The sequence below is a fragment of the Giraffa tippelskirchi genome, chromosome 1 (assembly GCF_054371585.1).
Source record: "Giraffa tippelskirchi isolate mGirTip1 chromosome 1, T2T-mGirTip1v1.2.pri, whole genome shotgun sequence".
Lineage (NCBI taxonomy): Eukaryota > Metazoa > Chordata > Mammalia > Artiodactyla > Giraffidae > Giraffa > Giraffa tippelskirchi.
The window spans coordinates 144,581,557-144,599,228 of record NC_137275.1 but is presented as its reverse complement, the minus strand read 5'-3'; the positions used below and the strand labels follow the sequence as shown (position 1 = coordinate 144,599,228).

The window sequence follows — 17,672 nt, the reverse complement described above, 5'->3', positions numbered from 1 at the left end:
TCGTGTCCAACTCTTTGCGATCCCACGGACTGTGGCCTGTCAGGCTCCTCTGTCTGTTGAATTCTCCAGGCAAGAATACTGGAGTGGGTTGCCATTCCCTTCTCCAGGGGATCTTTCTGACCCAGGGCTTGAATACCACTTTATTTACTTCCATCTGATTTCCCTTCTTGCTTACCATATTCGGGGACAATTGTCCCCATTCCTTCCTCAAATCAACCTTCCCACTTGTGTCCTTGAGTCCACCTCCTTCCTCTGGCAAGACCTTACTCACATCATGATCACAACTCACCAGCATCTCCTGCTCGTCTCTGTCCTTAGAATAGAAGTGTGTGGGTTCCTCTTGTTGCACTTTGCAGTTTGCAAACTCATCTGCTTATAGAGATCTGCTGGGTCATCTAAAAGAGGGAAGGACTAGATGGGCACTGATTCACCCCAAAGCATATGCCTCAGCTAAAATGAGCAGCTATCACTTGGTTCACCTAACTATTGTCATGTGAGAACACTTGACAGACCACATCTGACTTTTCAAAAGCAGACAGGAATCTAGATTTTCATATGCAACTTGATAACTTTTAAATGGTGGCCACTAATTAAAAAGATGGAACAATTCAAAAGATGGGTTGAGTGAGTCAACCAAATACCTTGTGGGCCCCAACCATAATGTCTCCTTCAAACATTCATTTGACTCTGCTTCCTGTCTGAATGTTATTTCACTCTCAGAACTTCCCAAACATCTAGTCTATAATTGTTGATTTCTTTTCCACACCCGTGACTTCTCCAATCAACTTCCGTATGTTTTGCACTCTGCTTGACGTGTACTCCTGAAGGCCACGAGGAAGCTTCTGGTCACCAAATAGTGGTACACCTGTGTGATGCATATATCTTTGTGCATCCTTAAAACAGGGGTTCTCAAAGTGATCCAGGAGAAGTAATATCAACATCACCTGGAAACCTTCTAGACATGCAGAATCTCATGTCCCTTCCAAGACCTACTAAGTCAGAAACTCTAAGAGTGAATCCAGCAATTTTGTGTTAATATGCCCTCCAGGTGATTCTGATGCCTGCAGGTTTGAGAACCACTGCCCTAAAATATCAGAGAAGGCAATGGCAACCCACTCCAGTACTTTTGCCTGGAAAATCCCATGGACGGAGGAGCCTGGTAGGCTGCAGTCCATGGGGTCGTGAAGAGTTGGACACGACTGAAGCGACTTAGCAGCAGCAGCAGCCCTAAAATATACCTGCCCTTGAGTTCATGGAGGAGGAAGAATTCTGTGTGAGGGAAATTAATCTGTTTGTATCTTGCCCTACAACTTCATTCCCTCTCCTACATGTCAATGAACACCTCTGCATTGATGGAGCACTTTTTAAGTTTTTTATTTTTCACTGTGCTAGGTCTTCGTTGCTGCATAGGCTTTCCTCTAGTTGTGGCCAGCGGAGGGTACTCTCTAGTTGCTCCTGGGCTCTAGAGCACGGGCTCAATAGTTGTGGCACATGGGCTTAGTTGCTCTACAGCATATGAGATATTCCCAGATAACGGATTGAACCTGTGTCTCCTGCATTGGCAGGCAAATTCTTTACCACTGAGCCACCAGTGAAGCCCTGATGCAGCACTTTTAAATTAAAGGGTTTTTACACTTTATCATCTACTTTCTGCACATAAGAGTCCTACATGTTAGGCAGAGCAAGCCAAACAAGCTTATGATCTTCATCTAGCCATCTTATAAAAGTGAAAACCAGCAACAAGAGGTTAAGTGATTTTCTTCAAATTGCAGTAAGTACAGTGTCAGAGTTAAGACTATTAATCTGGTTTCCTGACATAAACCACAGCTTCTTCTCTTTTTTCTGTGTTTCAGAAATAGCATTTTTTTCCCTGACTTGTAAGAGTCAACAATATTAGCTGCAGAAAAGCTGGTAAGCATAGAAACTACCACAGAAGAAATGAAAAAATCACCGAGAATTCCATCATCTGTTACTGTACATTTTCTTTACCTTCTTTTCCTTTAAGTGCAAGGGCACACACGGGCACAGGTGTGGCCCTCTTATGCATTGCACTACATCATCAGGAGAGAAGCAGCACCCTCGTCTTCAGAGCCTATGCCAACTTTTGGAGGAGACTATAAATGAGAAGTCTCAAGTATTATTTTATTTACTGTTCAAAGTTTTAAGTAACTCTGAAAGGAGATGCAAAATGTAAATGAAAAATCGGCTTTGCTGATTTTTTCGAGCGGCTGTGACAGGGGCATTGCTAATTATGATATGAAAATAGTCAGTATCCCTATGCTCTTAGGGGTGCCGGAGGCAATGTCAACTGCAGAGAGTGTGTATGGGTTCACTGTGACTACCCATAATAAAACCCAATAATAAAAATACTCTCCAATACCATAACAGCCCAGTGTGTTATGGCTCCTGCAATAAGCCAAAAATGAGAAAAATATACCCAAAGGGAAAATATACCCAATGGGAAACTCTTAATTTTTTTATGGACCCAATTATTTTCCCCTGATTCTGGCATTCCTCTAAAATCCAGTATTCCCTTCTGTACTTCCTTAACTCACATACAGAACTAAAAAGCGAAGGTCCAAAAGCTGAAGAAGACTCATGGGGAGGTCAAGCAAAGTGCTATTTCTGACAAAAACCTTTTTTTAGGGTACTTGAAGATATTCATTTTTAGCTACATTTGTTTATCTCGTTGGTTAGCAAGAACATTTGCAAAGGTGTTCTGAGTTCCTTTGGGGGGGTTCTTGTAAGAGTTCCTAAACTACTGGATCTTCACTTCAGAATATAATTCAAACAAGAAACCAACAGTTCTATTTCAGAGCAGTGTCAGGGGAAAACAGCCTCCTGACAAGAACAATCCCATTTGTGGAGTGTCTGTTGTGCGTCAGTACTGCACTGGCACTCTTCAGATAGCTGATGTAACCTCTTTGTAAAATTGCAAAATATTTTAAACATTCAAAGAGGTATAGCAAATATAATGATCACCTGTGAATCTACTGCCTGACATTCAGATTTCAACATTTTGCCATATTGACACTGATTTGAAAGAAATAAAACATTTTTCCTGTTCCCCTCTCTTTTTTATCCTCTCCCCCTTTTATCATTCCCATGCACTTTTTATACCTTTTCTGTCTCTCACTCTCAGTATATACATATATACATATGCATCTTTAAAACATTGCTATAAATGGTTTCATGAAGCATATATGCAACTTGCTTTTTTAGCCCTATAATACCTTTTGCAAGTTGATCCATGTACACATAACCTCTTTTTTCTTTTTTAAAATTTATTTTAACTTATTTATTTTTAATTGAAGGATAATTGCTTCACAATATTGTATTGGTTTCTGCCATATCTCAACATGAATCAGCCATAGGTATACATGTGTCCCCTTCCTCTTGAGCCTCCCTCCTACCTCCCACCCCTCTAGGCTATCGCAGGGCTCCTTTGCTATATGACTCAGGGAGCTTAAACTGGCACACATAACCTCTTTAAGTCTCAGTTTCCCCACCTGTCAGACAGGGACAATGATGCTACTCCAATTAGGTTAAAGTAAAAAGGTTGTAGGGAGAGGGCAATGGCACCCCACTCCAGTACTCTTGCCTGGAAAACCCCATGGATGGAGGAGCCTGGTGGGCTGCAGTCCATGGGGTCGCTAGGAGTCGGAGACGACTGAGCGACTTCACTTTCACTTTTCACTTTCATGCATTGGAGAAGGAAATGGCAACCCACTCCAGTGTTCTTGCCTGGAGAATCCCAGGAACGGGGGAGCCTGTTGGGCTGCCGTCTATGGGGTCACTCAGAGTCGGACACGACTGAAGCGACTTAGCAGCAAAAAGGTTGTAATTTTTCTGGTGAAGTGTTAGCCCTAGGTCCAGTGTGTGATAGGCACTTGCTAGCAGTTAACCACAAACAGCTTATTATTACCTAACATACCATGCTGCCTTTCATCAGATTAGCCAAAGCAGTTCTCCTTGCTTTCTCTAGTGATTAACATCCCCTAGGAACATCTTCCATAACTCACAAATTTCCACCTACTTCACATGACCCCAGGAGAGAGCAAAGGAGCGTAGCATCATAGGCTGATTAAACACACTTACAGTGGTTCAGACACACACACACATACCACACGCACAAAGGTGATCTGTGTGCCAGGGACCCAGTGGAGCTGCCCTGTATGAATACATTTCACTCCCACAACTCAGTGCATTTCACGGGTGAGGAAACTGAAGCACAGAGAGGTTAATAATTGCTGCAGACCACAGAGCTAGCGAGTGCTGCCACAGCCCAATGCCAAACTCAGGAGGTCTTCTTTCTGAGCTTGTGCTCAGGGCTGACACTCTGCCGCTTCGCCACTTCTGAGCCTGCATGGTTTTCTCTATCTCCTGGTTTTGCAAAAGCTGCACGTTCACAAAAGAGATCTGCGATAGCGAATGTTATGTGTGCTTCCCAGGGTATTTACTGAATTATTTACTAAAGACAAATACCCAGAGCCATTAGCATTGGACAGCGGCTCACACAGCTCAGCTGAAGCGGATATAAATATGTTGTGCAGGAGAGCAGATCCGAGGTTTTGGCTCCCTGGCTCCCACCAGTCCTCACAGAGGAGCAGGGAGATTTCCCTCTTTATCATGAGACACTGGTTTCCTTATGTTCAACCAAACAACAAACCATCATTTGCTTCCCTCTGAAACAACACAGAAGGGAGACACAGGAATTTTTGAATTTTTAAGACTGGCCTTCCATTGCTATAGTGGGGTAAGTCATAGGAAAAAACCGCTGAGGGCACCTTTGTGAGCGTGTTTAATTAAACCTCCCTATAGTCCTAGCTAGGCAGTAAGGATTTTGCAGGATCCCATGCCGGATGTGGCTAGTTGGTGTGAAAATTACAGCCTTGTTAATTTAACCTAATTGTTCAGCAATAGCGGTCAGCCTCTTCAGGTAATCTAGGCCCAGTTCTTTTTTGTTGTTCCTTTTTGTGTTTTACCAACACAGCTCAAAGATCTTCCCAGTCTCCCAGTGTCACTGGCTAGCCATGAGGGACGAAGCACCTCTAGGTGTAAAAGGAAGGAAGAAGCCCAAGGTACAGTTCAGCTGCGGTGGAGAATGACAGCAGCCCTCCCTCATTTCAAAGGGAGACAGTGAAAGAGGAAGTGAGTTTGTGCTAAACTAAAACAAGAACTTACTTCAAAAAAAAAGGACCTGCTCTTCTCTGGAACAGGCTGCTGCACCAGATTGTACAACCTCCCTCTCCTGAGACCTTGTGGTACAGGATGTGCCATGTCTGATGGGCACACCAGCTTCCAGAGTTATTTCCAGATGCTATCAATAAGCCCCTCAGATTCTCAGGAATCAGCAGGACTGGTGTGTGCCTTCCAGACACCCAGGCAGCTCACCCCCCTTCCTTGCCCTCGGCTCAGGTTACTTAGGTGAGAAAGGTTAAATAAACAACAATGAAAATAAATAGGAACACAATCCAGATCCCCAGAATTCCCTTGAGCAAAACACAGGTATTGACTAATTTGGTTTAAAGCGAATAGAGAAATAGCACACATTTCTTTTGATCTCTGTCCCTGTCTGAATTCTATTAAACCAATCAGGATCTTTTTGGGGGCTGTATTTTATATTTGATTGGGTCTTTTAAAAACAAACAAACAGGTGTTCAAAGGAAAAACCAAATACCACCAGAGGTTAACAAATACTAAACTGAGTTTATTGCCTGTGGGCTAAGAACCAGAGCCACCGTAGTCAGGAACTGAGTTCGGTTTATCTCCCTGGGCTAAAGGCAAAAGGAGTCCATTATTTCTTATTAGAAGAGATTCTACTCATTACAAGAAATATCTGAGGTAGACTGGGTTTAGGGTAGTCAGATTTAGCAAACAGAAATCCAAGATGCTCAGTTAAATTTGTATTGTGGATAAATGCAGAATCATTTTTAGTATAAGCTTGTCACATGTAATTGGGGACATGCTTATACTAAGAAATGATTCATTGTTTACCTAAAATTAGAACAATGCATCGCCCAGTATTTTATCTAGCAGTCCTAATTAGGTGAGGATCTTTGAGGTTCTGGGTCATGCAGGAGCAGCTAGTTCATATGGCCACATGTGGGACTTGGTAACATTTTTCTTTCACAATATTAAGTTGGGGTTGCACAATAGCACATTCTACTACAAGGACCAGAAACCAAACTCTTCCATCTTGGATTACCCTTTGTCCAAAAAGCACAGTGGAAGAGTATACTTATTTGAGGGGCAACACATAACAGCTTCTAGATCCTCTAGGAAGTCAAGCAAGACAAATCTCAGTCACCCATGCCTCCTAGACAAAGAGGATCCATTGCTGGTGTCAGTAAGGCGGTTCAAGGAAGGAGACTTTGACACGACTGATTTCTAGCTTTTGAAGCTGGTTATCGGAGGTTTTCACAGATGTCCAGAAGACGGGCAGATTTACGGGGAAGACTAGGAAGGCTGAGGGGCACAATCCCTCTTTTCCTTCTCAGCTGCCCAGTGAATACCTCTTTCTAAACATCCTCCACCTGGGTAGCCCAGAAGGCTCTCACACGCTGCATGCTCAACACTTTCTTCATTCTCTTCTTCTCCAAACCCACTTGTGCTCCGTTAACTCCTGCCTCAGCTACAGCCAACGTATAAAGACTCCAACACCCACAGGCTGCCAGCCTCTCTTACCCCGGTGAGTTAAATACCAGTGCCTTGCAAGGTTGCCTCTGAGATGTCTTTCCAGTCACACCTCCCACCTGTCCCTTAGTTCAAGCTGTCATCACTCCTCACCTCCACATCAGCAGAAAGGTCTTAATGACACCCTCCTCCCCTGCCATCCATTTCCTCTTTTTTTCTCTTCTCAAAAATGCCCTGGTGGCTCAGATGGTAAAGAATCTGCCTGAAATACGGGAGATCCAGGTTTGATCCCTGGGTCGGGAAGATCCCCTGGAGAAGGGAATGCCTACCCACTCCACATGGACAGAGGAGCCTGGCAGGCTACAGTCCATGGGGTCGCAGAGAGTCAGACATGACTGAGCGGCTAACACTCTCAAAAACACATTGTTGAGGATGTTTCTCCATTTCTTAGGGCTTCCCTAGTGGCTCAGTGGTAAAGACTTCACCTGCCAATGCAAGAGATGTGGGTTTGATTACTGGGTTGGGAAGACCCCTTGGAGGAGGAAATAGCAACTCTAATACAGTATTCTAATGTATTCCATGGACAGAGGAGCCTGATGCACTATAGTCCATGGGGTCCCAAGAGTCAGACATGACTTAGTGAATAAACAGCAGCAGCAGCTTCATTTCTTAAAAACCTAAGTGGCTTTTCATGCCTAGAGAATAAAATCCAAGTTGCCTCAGGGCAGGCATACAGGTCCTCCAAGGTTTGGCAGCGGTTTGGCATTTCCAGCCTCTTGACTAGCACTTTCCCCCAACAACAGATTGGCCCCAACTACCGGCCAGTTGTCTGCCATCTGATGCTCCTTCATGCCAGGATGGCTTTGCACAGAGTGTTCTTTTACCTGGAATGTCCTCCATCTACCCTGCGTTTTGTATGGCAAGTCTGTCTTTCCAGACTCTGCTCAAGCAGTAGACCTGCTTCTGTTAAGCCGTTTCCTTCTGTGGGGCAGAGTTAATTGCTCCCTGTACCCCCGCAGCACATGGACCTGCCTTCACTCTGAGACTCACCTTTGCACTGAATGTGGCAGCGGCAGGTCTGCCTTTCCCAAAGGATCGATCGTGAGCTCTGGGGGCAGAGACTTGCTCCCCTTATCGAATCCCTGGGACTCTGCATAAGCACTGACTGTAATAATCATAGCAGTACTTATTATTATGGCTAATACCAGCTTATGTGCTAGGCAGTTTTCTGGACCTTTCACCTATTTTAACTCTTTAATCCTGACAAGAACCCTAAGAACCCAGTATTCTTATTATGTCCATTTGCTAGAAGAAACTGAACCCAAATGTGAAGGGCTGGCCAAAGCACCACGGCTGGTTGTTTCAACTCAGCTGGAAAGTAGAAGCACCTTTGTAAAAATACTTTGTAAATATACTCATGCTCAGGCCAGCAACCAGTGACTCAGAATGTTAGGTAGGCAGATCCGGAGGAGCTAGGTGATTCTAATGTACAGCCAGCTCTGACGACCACTGATCTACTTTCTCCATCCTAAGAAACATGAACCCATGTTGGAGGTAGAGGACAGAAGCCAGAGAATTTGGGAGGGGGAAAAAGGGACCCGGACTCTGACAGCTGGGGCTCTAAAGTTATGTGGCCCATGCTCCCAAGTCCCCCGTGAAACATCAGACCCTGGTCGAGGAGCTCAGCGTCAGGGCCACCGGACATGATGCTTTGCCTCCTTCCCGGGCACTGCCGATGAGGAATGCGTTCTTGCCTTAGCACATGCCTGGCTTGAGGTCAGGAGTGGGAAAAGGTAGTGGATATGGCTCCTTTCCAATCTGGGCGTGAACTTTACCAGACAACAGAGGAAGGCTCTGGCTGAATTAGACATTTCTGAGCACATGCACTGTGATTCTACCTAATCTTCTCCAAAGACAGAACTGGCCCTATTTCTCTTGGTGCACCAGCTGCTTCTCTGAAATCATCCTCTTTCCAAAATTAGAATGTGTACTGCAGTAACCGCTTTCCATGTAGTCAAAGAGTTGTCAAAAGGCAGCATTTGACCTTAAAAAAGTTCATTTGATGAGTGCCTGACAGGTATTTAGTTACATGACACCAGTGCTAGTGGCTTGCCAGGGAAGAAGTAAGAAAAGAACAGAAACTAGAGAAACTTGATGCAGAAAGAATGAGGACTCGATCTGGGAAAAGGACAAGAAGTCAGGGGGTTTTGTTTTTCAGATATAAAGACCTAAAAAGGTGAGTTAGTATAGAAGTATTAGGAGGAATAAAACATGGGGCCATGGTGGGGTTTACACAGTGCAGGAGAGATTAATTCCAACCCAAGAACTGAGGGGTTATAGCTTGACCCCAGTGAGGAAAGACATGGACTCCCTCTGGCTGAAATAAGAACATGGTGGTATCTTCAAGGGTTAAATCTGTCAGAATGATCATCATGGTGAATGAAGATGCTGTTTAGCACAGGCCATGCAATCCCAGGCAGTTGGATCTGGGCTTAACCCCTTCTGCGCTGTGTGTTTAGTCACTCAGCAGTGTCCCACTCTAGGGGATCTTCCCAACCCAGGGATTGAATGCAGGTCTCCCACATTGCAGACAGATTCTTTACAGTCTGAGCCATCAGGGAAGCCCAAGAATACTGGAGTGGGTAGCCTATCCCTTCTCCAGGGGATCTTTCCAACCCAGGAATTGAACCCGGGCCCCTGCATTGCAGGCAGAGTCTTTACCAGCTGAGCTACCAGGGAAGCCCCAGCCCTTTATAAGCTCTGTCATTTTGGGCAAACTCCTTAAACTCACCGAGCCTTATTTGCTCATATGCAAAAAGCCTTAATAAATACCTACCTCATGCAATTTTGGGAAATAAGAATCCACATCAACAATAATAGCTAATATTTCTAGAGGGGGATGGGGGGCGTGTGTGCGCACATGTGCACACACACACACACACACACGCATGTTTGAGTAATCTATCCACTTAATCTTCACAACAATCCTTGGAAGTAAGTATTGTTATCATAACTATTTTACAAATGAGGAAACTGAGGAACAGAGAAATTAAGTGACTTCCCCAAGTTCATGCTGATAATAAGTGGCTAAGCCAGATTTTGAAACAAGGCAATCTGGTGCCAGTATCTAGGCTCTTAGCTGCTATACTACGCTCAAAATTCTCTACATGTAATAGCAGAATAAATGAGGACACATGTCAAATGAAAGACAAATGGAAATGCCAGAATTCTTAAATTTCAGCTTTCAAAGGAAGATTTCCCTAATCTGTCAGGTGCCAGGTGTGGCATTTAGACCTAGATTCACTTTCTATCTCACCCTCTCCTTTTCTTTGCACACTCTGGCTGGATGGAAAAGAGTCCTGTGGGAAGACACAGAAGCACCTTCTGATGTCCTCAGACCCCCAGTGATTCCCCTGACTCAGCAGGCAACAAGGACAGGAACACACAGCTGAATCAACCTCATCTAACCACTCTCGCTCAACTGATGCTCCCCAAAGACAGCTCACCAAATTTCTCCATGATTCCCAAGTCCCAGAATTTTAAAAACCCTGAATATTATTTGTATTGACAATAAATAAAGCTTTTAAGAATTGAGACAGCTTTATTCTGGAGAGTTCTAAGTGCTGGTGAGCAGAGCTAAGAACATAGAAAATATCAATGACCCTAAACTCTTAACATCCCCAAATAGTGTGTCCATTTCCTATACAGTGGAGCACTTTTCATTTAGACTGGCACAAAACCAATCTATTTTTAAGCAATCAGCTTCCTATAATACTGTTTTCATCTCTATTTTTTAAGGAACGAATTAAATTATATTACTGTAAACAGTGGAATCTGAACCTCCAAGTTTCAGTTTCCTTTAGTACTTCCTGGGTTTAGTATTTTCTCATTTTGTCCACCAAGCAGAGTATCTGCCTACTCAGTCACCACTTCTCTAGAATAAGTTACTTCTTCAGAACTACTATCCTACCAAAGGTATGTACTAGTGAGAAGACAAAGCTGAGGACCAGATTGGCATCTAGTGGGATCTGAAGGTAGATTTGATGGGAAGAATGAATCTCTTCCTAGATTCATTGTCACTACTGGAGCAGGGGATGCACCTCAAGAGTCCCTTCTGACTCTACCAATTGGCAGCTGCCAGCATCTCTCACTTACTGCAACCACCGAGCTTCTTCGAGAGAACTAAGCAGTATTTATGTAAATGATTGATTAAATTGTATATTTGAACATGCAATCAAGAAAAATAAGTTTTAAGAAAAATAAAGGAAAAACTGGAGCCCCCAACCCTTTCTACAATATCGACAATTTAAGCTACATTACAGAGATGAGAAGGCTCGCTACTTAGCTTTCACCATGGTAAGCCACAGCGCTGATTCCTCTGAGATTCTGAAAAAGGGGTCAAAGTGGCAGATTAGGAGGAAGGATTCACATGCCTCCAAGGACCCTGTTCCACTGCCTACCTTCCCAGAACCACAGTCCACCCCTCCTTCAAAATCCAAGTTCTCCAAGAAGAACCCAAGAAGAAGCCCTCATAAGCACTCATTCCCTTACTAGGCTGAGTTAGGCAGTGGAGAGGACAGTGAACACAGAGTTTAGAGTCTGACAAATTCAATGAGAGCCTGGTCAGCCATCTCTCTCATCATGTGACTTGAGGCACATCCCCCTCTGAGCCTGGGACTCCGCAGTGACACAGGGACTGGCATTTAGCATCTGTCCCATTGGTTCCTTCTAGTATGCCTTCCTGAGCTGCAGAGGTCAGAAACAACATTTCCAGCCTCCCTTGCAGCTAGGGTACAGGGTGCTATTTGGGTTTAGCTGAGCAGAAAAACTCACACAACACTGAGAAGGTGAAAGTGAGAGGCTATATTATTGCTACTTCTGCTCTTTCTCCTGGAAATCATGGGGAGAATTTTTTTTATTAACCTGTAGTGTTTAATGACTAGGATCATAAGTACTGAATGAGAGGTGGGGCACTGGTGACTTGTTGCAGAATGCACAAATTCCCATGGTGGCTTTCTGATTGCTCACCTTCCTGATTGTGGCAGACGCAGCAGCTCTCTGGGCAGACCAGTCTTACCGAGGGGTTCTGGGAGCCATTCCTAGAGATGCAGCCTGCTCCTCCTACCCTCCCAGTGATTTCTGTAAGCACCCATGTCCCCCATTAAAACCCTCTTTCTCTTTAAAATAATAGAGTGGCCTCTATTTTCTGCAACTGAGCCAAGACAGATATACCTCTGCATCATTCAGAGTGGATATGAGGACTAAAAGACTAAAGGGACACAGTTAAGAACATAAGCTCTGGGCTCAGATGCCCTGAGCTTAAACCCTGGCCCTGCTTCTTGCCCTGTAACTATCAGCAAGTTCCTTAATCCCCAAACACAAAGTCAGAGGACTGTCTGTCATGTGGCAGAAAAAATTACAGGAAAACCCCAAATTCAAAACAAAACGACCTGGGAGTAACCTTAAAGAAGGAGAATTGAAAGTGACTGTAACTAAGAAGAAATTTAACAGTCTATATTGTACCTGGTTATGAAGATTCAGTGTGAACAGGTGGTCAGGTACAGCACAGAGAGGCTGAAGTATTGCAATGAGATGGAGTTGGCCAGGTCTGTCCAAGGGCTCTCAAGGGTAGAGAAATCTTGGCTGAGCAAGTGTTTCTCTTTGCTCGGTAAGGTCCTCCCAGCTGCGGTAAGAGTCTGTCAAGCGTTTTCACAAAGCAACACTTCTTGAATCTATGGTAATGCTATCATCTGACTTCCCATTTTGTTATCCAGACAAGCCATGTCAGACCAGTCAACTTGACAGTTTAATTCCTCATTTTAAATTGATAAATTGTCACCCTGATTATGATAATTTGGTTTTCCAAGTACTTGTCTACTGGGGGATAATAAGGCACTGATTTGTTGATTTGGGCTTTCCTTTCGATTTTAGAGATGTAGTTCTCATTGTGTTTTAACGGGCTCTAATTGGATTTGTATTAATAGAGAGCAGTCATAATGAGCTTGGGCAACGTAAGTCCACCTCCAAGAGACAATCCCTTTGCAATGGGCCATTACAATCAGGGTTATGAGTCCACTGGGCCGAGAGCCAGGATCCTGCCCGTGGCAAATTCACGGAGACAAATGCTACCTGCTTCCTGCGCACTGTGTCATCAGCTATAACCTTCAAACTTGAGCATCCAAACTACACGCAAGGATCTGCTTTCATGTCTATGTAAGCTCCTGGTGTGCAACGGCCGTGCTTCAGTCAAATTTCACCTCCAAATGCCTGAGTGCCAGGCACATACACAGTTGATATATAATATATAGTGGATGCATAAATCCCTAAACAAATGGATGTGTCCTTCTGTAGAGGCCTTTTTTGAACTATAGAAACAAAGAGAATAAGAAAATTCCAAAGCATTTCCAAGAAGAGGGAAATCATGGGCTTAAATGTTCTGTGGTGATTCTTTGAAAATACTCAAAACCTAGCTATTGATAGTCCAGTATTTTTGGATAGCTCTTTATATCCTGTTGCTATCATGGGTGGATTAGTTTTCTTCTGCAGTATAAGACATTTCCACAAATGTCAAGGCTTACCAAAACATCCATTTATTATCTCCCAGTTTACACAGGTCAGGAGTCCAGGCACAGAATGGCACAGCTAGGCTCTTAGTTTGGGCAAGAATGTTATTAGGTGACAACTAATTTACTGGGGGCAAATAGAGGATGAGATGGTTGGATAACATCACCAACTCAATGGACCTGAGTTTCAGCAAGCTCTGGGAGATAGTGAAGGACAGGGAAGCCTGGTGTGCTGCAGTCCATGGGGTTGCAGAGTCGAACATGACTTAGCGACTGGACAACAATTTACCTTTAACAAGCACTAAAGATTATACTGGAGTTCCAGATTCTCCTGGAACTAGAAAACCAGATTTTTATTTTTCGTTTTTCTGGTTTTATTTCAGACTAGGATCTTTGAAAGAGGTCTTGACCCAAATGTGTTCATTTCAGGCAGAGAAAGACCATCTTTCTAGAGTCCTCCTAGAAAAAGTACAAATTCAGGGGAAACTGCGAGGGGAGAGGGCAATGGTATCACAAATGTATAAAACTAGAGCTTGGAATCCATGCCTCAGGCTTCCACTGCAACCTCTAGAAACAGAAATGAAAAAAAGAAAAAAAGGTAATTCCCTGGCAGTCCAGTGGTTAGGACTCTGCGTTTTCACTGCTGAGGACCTAGGTTCAATTTATGGTCAGGGAACTAAGATCCCACAAGCCACATGGTGTGGCCAAAAAAGAAAAAAGAAAAGAAAGAAATGCTTACCTCAAAATACTGCAGTCAGTGAACTCAATTTGCCAACTCACAACTGAAACAACTGACGGGCCAAATGATGGTAAATTGTAAATTCTTTGAACACAAGGACTGTGTCTCATTTATCTTTGTACCCCAAAAAGCAAGCAAGGGTCTGTCATGCATTTAGCACACTGTATGCTGATAAAATTGAGGATTTTGGACAAAACTAAGCATGGTTGCAAAATAAATGGTGGCATTAAAAAATTATCAATACTTAGAAAACTTCACTGATTCATAAATTTAGCTGCAAAGAAAAAAGGAAAAAATTCTAGAGTAATTTCTTTTATTTGGCTTCTTTTGCCTCTTCTCCTCCCCTTCTTCTCTTCCTTCTCCTTGCTTTAAATAATGATCACCTAATGTTTTTTTCTTTGTCAGAAAATGGATACAAAACAGAAACAATCCTTTGATAGTCTAAAAACAGCTTGAAGGAAAGGTGAAACTCAGAACTGAAATAAAGAAATACCCCCAAATTCCCCCATATGCCAGTGGGAGTTTTTAGTCTTTTAAAATCACATACAACCCACTAAAGATCTTGACAAAGATCTAGACATACCAGAGAAACTTGAGATTTCACCAACGTGTCTGTTAGGGTAATTTCAACATCAAACAGAAAGAATTAGTTTATAGAGCATGAAAGAAAATAACCTATGACCTGCCCATGGAGCTAAGTCTAGCCTTTTGCCTGAAATAAGTTGGTAAAGAAGACAGACACACGGAGGGCCCATCAACCCCAGACCCTGTCACCCTTTGCTCATCATCCCGATGAACATGACCCAAGCCTTCCTCTGGAAGAGGGAGGGAAAAACAAAGATAAGAAACCTGTCGGCAGAGTCAGAAGGCTGTACTGGACTTGCAATTGGGACTATTTCATGTGAAATTCTGACCTTCCCTAGTTTGTTCCCATCAGTCTTCAATGAAATACAAATAAACCTAAGAGTTAGAATATAACATGATTTGGAAAATCAATTCTCCTTGCTAAAAAGGAACAAGAGAGTATGGTTTCCTTCCGTCGGTCTTTGGGACTGAAATTTCCTCTGGGAGTAGTGGACACCTTGATGGTTGTTCAATGGGGTTGGATTATGTGCCTGAGGGCCCAAGGGGAGGGGAGACCCCAGTCAGGTTTGGTTTGTTTTGTTTTCAGTAGGGAAGGTGATTCCTCTTAAAGAGCACCACAATCCAATATCTCAAGACAGTTATTTTACACCTTACCACTCACTGGGGTTCATTGATAATTCATGCTGATAAGGCAAGCTGCAACTAAAATACATCCTCTTGTTCTACTGCGGTAGAATCATCTCTTCACCTTGCCTCATTAGCTTACTTCATTCTGCAATGCACCTTTCCTCGGAGGCTCCTGGGAGAGACTGCAAAAAGTGCTTGCACAGCTCTTTTGTGTCAAGATAGCGATCAATATGCAGCGTACTGATTTATGTGAAGATGCTCATCTTGCTGAGCAAAGGGAAATCAAGAACAATGAGCTTACTTGGAGGTCCTACTGTTTATCAAGAAAATCAAACAAAACACAACTATAAACAGGCACCTAGACCTGGAATATAAAGCATAACACTTCCACTTAGCTTCTGAGTCTTTCTTACTATGCCTGCCATATGGTAGCAAGTTGGCATAACTTAAATATCAGAGGACCTTGTTTTGAAATTCTACAACCATATCTGGTTTCTCGGTGTAGGTGTCCAACATGCCAACAGATGGTGCCCAGCATTTTACCCATTAAACTCTATGATCTCCATAACCATTTAATAATGAGATTGGACCAGATAAGATCAGAGAGCAGATTTTCATTCTGCACAGAGATTCTGCCAGCTTTTCAACTGCAAAGTGAATTTATGGAGTAAAAGCCTCTGAAATTATCCCATAAAAACAGAGCTATAAGCAATATTCTGCAGTCAGTTCTTGAGAATAAAGTGTTTGGAGGAAAAAAAAAAAGGCAGCAATGCAGCCATATGGACACTCTCGTTTGAAAGATGAAAAATTGAGAATGTAGCAACAGATCACTTAAAATAATTGGTAACCATCCTTTTAAGTGAAAAATACTTTGGTCGCCCTTGGTTTGCCATCAATAATTCATTCAGTAATTGTTTACTGAGCACCTATTATTTGCCAGTACACTTCTGTGTAATAGGGATTCGAGTGTGAACAAAATAAATTCCTGTCCTTATAAAGCTTCTATTTCACTGACTTCTATATTTCTACCATAAACCATGTACTGGCATAGCTTGGGCTCCTGAGGAGTGAGAAAGTCACCCTTTAGGCCACTGAACTACAGATAAATGCCCTGCTATATCTTGTAGTTAAAAAAAAAAAGTGGTCTTTTAAAAATAAGATGGGTTAATGTTAATCACTCTGCTTCTTGGCTTCCCAAGCAGGACAGATTTTTGTAACTCAGTCTGAGTCACGCAATTTCATTTTGTTGAATGTCTGTAGGATCGACAGATGATTTTTATTACTCACAGAGCATTTTTCAATCAAATTTTGGAACTCTTTTGCTTCCGATTTTACTGAGAAAACTGAAACAAAAGAAGAATGTCCACGAATCTCTCCAACATACTCACCCATTACCTGCAGCTGTGCCATTACCTGGCTTCCCTGCTTACTAAGTCAACCCTCCCATTTGTACCCAGAATCTCCTATCCCTTCCCCACTTAGGGGCATGGCCACAACAATCTTCCCCTTTTTGCATCTTCCGATCTCCCCGCTTTGCTATGTCATTGCTACGACCACACAAATGTGCTGTTCTTTCTTCCACTTAAGACAACTCTTAAACCGAAATTTTCTCCTGGCTTGCACCCACTTATTTGTTCCCCTTTACAGGTATCTCTAATTCCTACTTGCCCATCCTTGAACCCACTTTACCCTGGTTTTCACCCTACTCGCTCCACCAAAACTGGTCTTGTCAAATGACCAGTGACCTCCTCAAGGCTAAATCTGACGTTTGGTTCTCTGTCTTCACCCTACTCAGTCACCAATCGATGTAATCACTTCCTTTTCTTTGAAATGCATTCTTCACCTGGCTTCCTCATTCTCCAGGTTTTCTTCTTTCCTCCCTGGCTGCCGCTTCTCAGGCTCCTTTGCTGGCTCCTCTTCCTTTTTTTCCCATTTCAATGCTGCAAACACCAAGACTCAAGTCTTCAACCTCTTCTCCTTATCTACATTCACTCCCAGGTGATTTCCTTCAGTCCCATGGCTTTACACACTATCTAGAATCTTGTGATTTCTGAACTTGTATTTCTAACCTGAATTCCCAACTCATCTCTAACTGCCTACTCAACATACCATTTAGTGTTTAACTTAACCATTTAAACCACAGACTTAAATCCAAAATTTAACTCCTATCTTCCAGTTGAAACCTGCTCCTTTGAAGTCTTTCCATCTCAATAAATGGCAGTTCCATTCACCCAGTTACTTAGGCCAAAAATTTTGGTATCACCTTTGATTTCTCTCTCTCTTTTTTTTATCATACACTGCATCTAATCCATCAGCAAATGCTGTTAGCTCTACCCTCAAGAGAGATCCAGAATATGATCACTTCTCAGTGCCTCTGTTGTGACCATACTGGCCAGGCTGCTATCATCATCAACCTGAGTCATGCCACCAGTTACATAAATATGTAGGACATCCCTCTCCTACCCTACAACCTGTCATGAAAGCTCTAAAGGCTCTAGCACAAGGCTCACTGAACACGACTC

General features: G+C 43.1%; 1 protein-coding gene and 1 long non-coding RNA gene across 5 annotated transcripts in view; one reads left to right on the top strand and one right to left on the bottom strand.

Annotated features, from left to right (window-relative positions):
- SLC24A2 (solute carrier family 24 member 2) overlaps positions 1 to 17,672 on the bottom strand; it is a 264,631-nt gene that overhangs the window by 222,925 nt on the left and 24,034 nt on the right. The gene's annotated exons all lie outside the window — the stretch shown is intronic.
- LOC145509758 (uncharacterized) overlaps positions 1 to 17,672 on the top strand; it is a 58,621-nt gene that overhangs the window by 32,728 nt on the left and 8,221 nt on the right. For 2 of the 3 annotated variants that reach the window (XR_014056398.1, XR_014056397.1), the window contains 2 exons: positions 1,854 to 1,911; positions 2,006 to 2,387. The exons of the other annotated variant lie outside the window; for it this stretch is intronic. This is a non-coding gene — a long non-coding RNA (uncharacterized LOC145509758). Of the gene's footprint in view, positions 1 to 1,853; positions 1,912 to 2,005; positions 2,388 to 17,672 lie in introns of those variants that run through there. 3 annotated transcript variants of the gene reach the window in all.